The following is a 7,500-nucleotide window of genomic DNA, read 5'->3' as shown; positions in this document are numbered from 1 at the left end:
TCGCTATGGAAGTTATGCCAGTTGGAAGATAACGTATAAGCACGGTGTAACAGTGTGGAAATACTATTTAATTTAAATATCATGGAACAACTGCTATAGAAGTTGGTACCTTGACCTGTGAACGTCTTTTTTCTAAAGACGCTCGTATTAAAACCATGTTCTGTCCTAGAAATTAAAACATCTAAAAAAGCAAGTTGGTTGTCTTGCTCATGCTCAATTGAGAAATTTATATTAGGATGTAGGCCATTGATATATTGCAAGAAAGCTTCAGCTGCTTCTCGGGACCTAAATAGAGCAATGGTGTCATCCACATATCGCTTATATCGCCCTCTTTTATAAGCGATATAGCAATGGTGTCATCCACATATCGCTTATATCGCCCTCTTTTATAAGCGATATAGCAATGGTGTCATCCACATATCGCTTATATCGCCCTCTCTTTTATAAGCGATATGTGGATGACACCATTGCTCTATTTAGGTCCCGAGAAGCAGCTGAAGCTTTCTTGCAATATATCAATGGCCTACATCCTAATATAAATTTCTCAATTGAGCATGAACAAGACAACCAACTTGCTTTTTTAGATGTTTTAATTTCTAGGACAGAACATGGTTTTAATACGAGCGTCTTTAGAAAAAAGACGTTCACTGGTCAAGGTACCAACTTCTATAGCAGTTGTTCCATGATATTTAAATTAAATAGTATTTCCACACTGTTACACCGTGCTTATACGTTATCTTCCAACTGGTATAACTTCCATGGCGAAATCCAATTTTTACTTCAGTTTTTTAAAAACAATTCGTATCCTCCAGCCTTACTCTTGAAATATGTCAATAACTTTTTAAATGATAAATTTCAACCACGTCAACTTGTACCGAACGTGCCTAAATTATTAATATATGCCTCTATACCTTTAATTCATTCTAACACATTTAAGGTGCAAATACAGAAAGTCATTCAGAAAACTTTTCCGGCTGTGAACCTTAACTTGATAGAAAAAAATCCTAAAACTCTGGGTTCTTTGTTCTACCACAAAGATAAACTTCCGACTTTGATGTGGTCTTTGGTGGTATATTGCTTTACTTGCCCGAAATGTAAGATCGGGAAATACGTGGGAGCCACCAAAAGATTGCTCAAAGTCAGAATCGATTCTCATCTCGGAGTCAGTCACCGTACGGGATGTACTTTGAAAACGAAAGAATTTTCCAACATACGAGAACATTTTAATATATGTAAAACACCATTTTCCTATAAGGATTTTCGCATTGTCACCCAAGCGCCCAATGACTATTCTCTCTCTGTTTTGGAGTCGTTGACAATCAAACAGCTTGTGCCTTCATTAAATGGTCAGACTTCTTCCACAGTTCTATATATAACATAGTTGACGTCCTCCTTTCCAAACCAGACAACGTCACTCAGTTTTTTAGCTCCATAGAGATAGGTACTAATTTGAGCATTCTTCACTTTTTAATTTTATACATATATATTTTATCAGTTCATTTTTTAAATGATTATATTTAACTTTTACGGTGTTCTATTTATATTAATATTAGTACTGAGACTTTTTTAATTTGTATATTTTGGTATATTTTACAGCCTTGATGATGAGACCCAAAGTCTCGAAAATTTGGAAAATAAATGTATGATGCTACGCTGGCTTTTCTCCATCCTATTTATATTAAATCTACGGCGTTCCAAATGCCCCAACCTTCCTGTATATATATATATATATATATATATATATATATATATATATATATATATATATGCTATATATATAATATATATATATATATATATATATAATATATATATTATATATATAATATATAATATATATATATATAATATATAATATATATATAATATATATATATATATATATATATATATATATATATATATATATATATATATATGTATTATATATATATAATATATATATATATATATATATATATATATATATATATATATATATATATATATATATATATATATATTAATTCAAATAGTTCACATATTGGAAATTCATTCAAATAAAAACACTATTATGACTGTCTCCTGGAATTTCAGGTTCCTCTTCCAATATAATGTGGGCAGACTCCCATGCAATGCGTTTGTTAAATAACTTTCGTGATATGAATCGTTTCCTTCGAAATCTTAAGTACCATCCATGTCACTCTATACATTATCTATTAATATTTTGGTTTATTATTATTATTATTATTATTATTACAAACTAAGCTATAACCCGAGTTGGAAAAGCAGTTTGCTACAAGCGTCATAGGCCAGTGAGGAAAGGAAACCGCGTTTAGACATATGTTCTTTAGTCTTAACTTCGTCCAAAGCACATTTTTTGATTTCAGATTGTCTTGCCTTGAGCAGTCGAAGGAAGAGAAAACGGTGGATTGACGAACTAAGAAAATTTACGGGTATTAAATGGTATAGAAAGACCATAAATAGGAGTATATGTCTTAGGCCTTTGTCCTGCAGTGGGCAAGTACGGATGATGTTTATATATATATATATATATATATATATATATATATATATATATATATATATATATATATATATATATATATATATATATACGAGAAATAACTAAATTTACTCATTAAAAATATAATGACGGAATGAAGGTTTTAAGAATAACTGGTGGTACTATAGCGTGAGGTCTACCTCCCGTTAGTACTATAGCGTGAGGTCTACCTCCCGTTAGTACTATAGCGTGAGGTCTACTGCTGAATTATTCGTCCCTCATATATAAAACACATTTCATACATTTGTTTAAGCAATAAACACTTAATTTAAACCTATCTTAGAAATGACTTAAATAGATCATTGGATTTCGAATTACAATAACAAAAAGGAATAAAGGTAAAAATAAACACGTTATCATATATTTCCATACATTTATCCTAGCGATACATTCTTCATACATCAAACAGGTTATCATATATTTCCATACATATTCGTAATATCATAAAGTGTGTAACTGTTTGCAATATAGTAATTATAATGATAATAATGATAATAATAATAATAATAATAATAATAATAATAATAATAATAATAATAATGAAATTTCATTGCGAAATAGCAACTCAACTTTGTCAGGTGACGTTGATGCCATTCAACGCTACCAGATGTACGATGTTTTTAAACAAGCTAAAATACCTATAACTTTAAACGATGTATGTATATATATATATATATATATATATATATATATATATATATATATATATATATATATATATATATATATATATATATATATATATAATACGTGAAATATATAATCATGACCACAACTTGAAAAGTTGGCTGATTTTAGCGAGTTATTCGCCAACATAAAAACTCACGAAATTTCCCTCCGGTATCGAAAGAAACATATCGATCTGCTGATCATTTCCGTATTTTCTTAATTCTCTTTTCCTAATGTTTTGACATTTTCAGAATAGTTCTTCTTTGGACGATTGAGAACCTATCTCTTAAATGAATAGAATAATGGTATATGAGATTCCCTATAATGTTTAAAGGGAGACTTGTAAGGAAGACGAACTTACTGTCCGCGAATGACCGGAAATGAAATATGACTAGAATGCTCTCTCTCTCTCTCTCTCTCTCTCTCTCTCTCTCTCTCTCTCTCTCTCTCTCTCTCTCTCTCTCTCTCTCTCTCTCTCATTTTTCTTCGGTCATTAGAATTGGAAAGAATTTCAATAAATCGAGTAAAAATGAACGAAGAATTAAGGAACAGAAATCTTGGAAGCGAATAATTCGTCTTCAGCCTAAAATATCTCGTTTCCGCCTTTGAAGACACGATGAAGACTTCTATCGATTGGAGACATTTGGGAAGGAAATATGACTAGAATGCTCTCTCTCTCTCTCTCTCTCTCTCTCTCTCTCTCTCTCTCTCTCTCTCTCTCTCTCTCTCTCTCTCTCTCTTTTTACACCGGTCATTGGAATAAGAAAGAATTTCAATAAATCGAGTAAAAATGAACGAAGAATTAAGGAACAGAAATCTTGGAAGCGAATAATTCGTCTTCAGCCTAAAATATCTCGTTTCCGCCTATGAAGACACGATGAAGACTTCTATCGATTGGAGACATTTGGGAATGAAATATGACTAGAATGATCTCTCTCTCTCTCTCTCTCTCTCTCTCTCTCTCTCTCTCTCTCTCTCTCTCTCTCTCTTTTACACCGGTCCTTGGAATAAGAAAGAATTTCAATAAATCGAGTAAAAATGAACGAAGAATAAAGGAAAAGAAGTCTGGGAAGAGAGTAAATTGTCTCCAGCCTAAAATTCCTCCTGTTTCCGCCTGAAGGAAGTGTCGTTTATTTAATTCCTCTTTTTTATTTCATCTGTTTGTCAACTTTTTATTTTTCAAACCAGTGCAGAATTATGGGAAGGTTTTGATAATCTAAAATATGTTTTCTCAAGTGAAGAACGCTGTAAAAATTTTATTTACTGGAGGATATCGATGGAAATCAGCTCTGGAAGAAGAGCTGGACTTGTGCGACGCGGCGCGTCAGAACCTGCAGGATTACAGGACCCAAAACAGGATGTGGCGACGTCTGCATTCTGCCCTTGGGTACATTGGATTATCTAATGCGGTCAGGTACGAGGAGCCAAACCTTTCGGCCTGCGACGGAACTCTGTTGGGCTTGGCAAGGCGCATTGTTGGCGGCGAACAAGAGAAGGACCATTTTCTTCGATTGGTCGACCGGTATGTATTTGGGCTTAAGATGGCTTCGCTCTTGGGCGCTGCTGTCTTCGGAGGCTTTTTCTTTTTCCGGTACTACGTGTGTGGAAGCAACGAGAGAAAAACGGACGAAGAGCTCCAGGATACCAATAAGGCAGACATGGCGAAGGTGATGGAAAATGAAGGAGGCCGGAGAGGCACAGGAGCACCTCGTAACAGAGAAGACGGCCGGAGGGGCACAAGAGCACCTCGTAACAGAAGAGGCGGTCCGCCTCCTGTGAGGGGCTCAGGAGCTCCTGCCGGAAGAGGAGGCAGGCCACCTCCAGGGAGGGGCTCAGGAGCTCCTCCCGACAGACGAGGCGGGCCACCTCCAGGGAGGGGCTCAGGAGCTCCTGCCGGAAGAGGAGGCAGGCCACCTCCAGGGAGGGGCTCAGGAGCTCCTCCCGACAGACGAGGCGGGCCACCTCCAGGAGCTCCTCCCGGCAGAAGAGGCGGGCCACCTCCAGGGAGGGGCTCAGGAGCTCCTCCCGACAGACGAGGCGGGCCACCTCCAGGGAGGGGCTCAGGAGCTCCTCCCGACAGACGAGGCGGGCCACCTCCAGGGAGGGGCTCAGGAGCTCCTCCCGGCAGAAGAGGCGGGCCACCTCCAGGGAGGGGCTCAGGAGCTCCTCCCGACAGACGAGGCGGGCCACCTCCAGGGAGGGGCTCAGGAGCTCCTCCCGACAGACGAGGCGGGCCACCTCCAGGAGCTCCTCCCGGCAGAAGAGGCGGGCCACCTCCAGGGAGGGGCTCAGGAGCTCCTCCCGACAGACGAGGCAGGCCACCTCCAGGGAGGGGCTCAGAAGCTCCTCCCGACAGACGAGGCGGGCCACCTCCAGGGAGGGGCTCAGGAGCTCCTGCCGGAAGAGGAGACAGGCCACCTCCAGGGAGGGGCTCAGGAGCTCCTGCCGGAAGAGGAGGCAGGCCACCTCCAGGGAGGGGCTCAGGAGCTCCTCCTGACAGACGAGGCGGGCCACCTCCAGGGAGGGGCTCAGGAGCTCCTCCCGACAGACGAGACGGGCCACCTCCAGGGAGGGGCTCAGGAGCTCCTGCCGGAAGAGGAGACAGGCCACCTCCAGGGAGGGGCTCAGGAGCTCCTGCCGGAAGAGGAGGCAGGCCACCTCCAGGGAGGGGCTCAGGAGCTCCTCCCGACAGACGAGGCGGGCCACCTCCAGGAGCTCCTCCCGGCAGAAGAGGCGGGCCACCTCAAGAGAGGGACAAGAAAACTCCTCGCGGCAAAGGTGGTCCACTACAAAAGAGTAGCACAGGAGCTCCTCCCGGAAGAGGAAGCGGACCACCTTCAGGGAGGGACAAAAATGCTCCTCCTGTCAGAGATGGGCCACCTCAAGATATTGAGCAAAGAATTCCTGGAGAAGAGTTCAAGACATATGAAAGCAATCAACATCAAAGTTCCAAAGATGAAAGAGGAAGGTTGTCTCCAAAAAGTGCCGGGCCACCTCAAAGGAAGGGCCAAAAATTCCGGACATTAAATAAGAGGTCCCGAATACTAATGGATATATCTAGTCTTGAAGATAAGGAGATAAGGGATGAGTTCGCAATCCTCAAGGTCAAAGAAAGAACATGGAGAGTTTTTATAAGAAACCCATTAATGATAAAAGACAAAACTATTCCGGATTTAGCTCCACTGGTGAGGCTTAGAAAGGAACCCCAGTTCAATACCATTCGATCTGCAAAGGTGGATATTGATAATTTCATAAATGTAGATATAAATGGTTGCAAAATACTAGCTGGAATTGCCACGGACAATATAATGAATTGCTCGATTATGACCCTCAAGGCAGTAAAGGATTTAGGTATGTTGAAACAGATGATTACACATAATCCTTACACTGCGAATGTTCTTTGCTATGGAGAGTTGACTATCATTGGAGTGATAATGAACGTTCCAGTTCAACTAAGTCCAGCGGTAACATGCAATGTTGACTTTTATATTCAGAATCGGGACATGTACCCGAGAATTTCACTTGGACGTGAAGTTTTGTACAAAGAGGGAATAGTCAGAATGTTTGATAAGAAAGGGTCAACACTTATCAAGGAAGATAACGAGGATTGGACGTTTCAAGATTCTAATATGACTCCCATGACTTTTAATGCTCAACTTCGTATGAATCCTCGATCTGAAAAGGCAAAAATTCATATAACAGAACAAGCAGGTAACTATGTGAGAAGGGAATTCCTGATAAATAAAAGAAAAGTGCTTCTAGGGGTACGGAGGGAACTGGGCAACATAGACTCTTTAGAGCTGAAAGTCAGTGATGGTAAAATAGATCGAGTCCTACTACATATTGTGAACACAATTCCCAATAATCATGGAGATATAATATTGGGGACAAATTTCTTGAGGAAAGCTTATGCTATAGTGGATTATAAGAACCAGTATTTGTACCTAATGGCTTCAAATGGTTGGTACCAAATAGATGTGAATCCATTAAATGCCAACCGAATTCCCTCCACTCAGATCTCAACAGAGTAATCTACAAGATGAACCTAACAGGTAAATGAAGACATTCTTGTTCCAAAATGCAGAGTTCCCTTAAGGGGATTCCATTGAAAAATAAAAGAATATATATATATATATATATATATATATATATATATATATATATATATATATATATATAAATAGATGAAAAAAAAATTCCCCATAATATGCAGTGTTCCCTCAAGAAGATTCTATTGTTCTGGATTAAGGAAGAAGTAAGACTTGTTCAGTATGCAGTGTTCCCTG

General features: G+C 39.3%; 1 protein-coding gene across 2 annotated transcripts in view; it reads left to right on the top strand.

Moving 5' to 3' along the window:
• Positions 1-7,500, top strand: part of dachs (unconventional myosin-IXb-like dachs) — a 487,051-nt gene that overhangs the window by 40,011 nt on the left and 439,540 nt on the right. The window lies entirely within an intron of this gene.

This window comes from Palaemon carinicauda, chromosome 7 (genome assembly GCF_036898095.1).
Source record: "Palaemon carinicauda isolate YSFRI2023 chromosome 7, ASM3689809v2, whole genome shotgun sequence".
Taxonomy (NCBI): Eukaryota; Metazoa; Arthropoda; class Malacostraca; order Decapoda; family Palaemonidae; genus Palaemon; species Palaemon carinicauda.
This window is presented reverse-complemented; position numbering and strand designations above follow the sequence as displayed.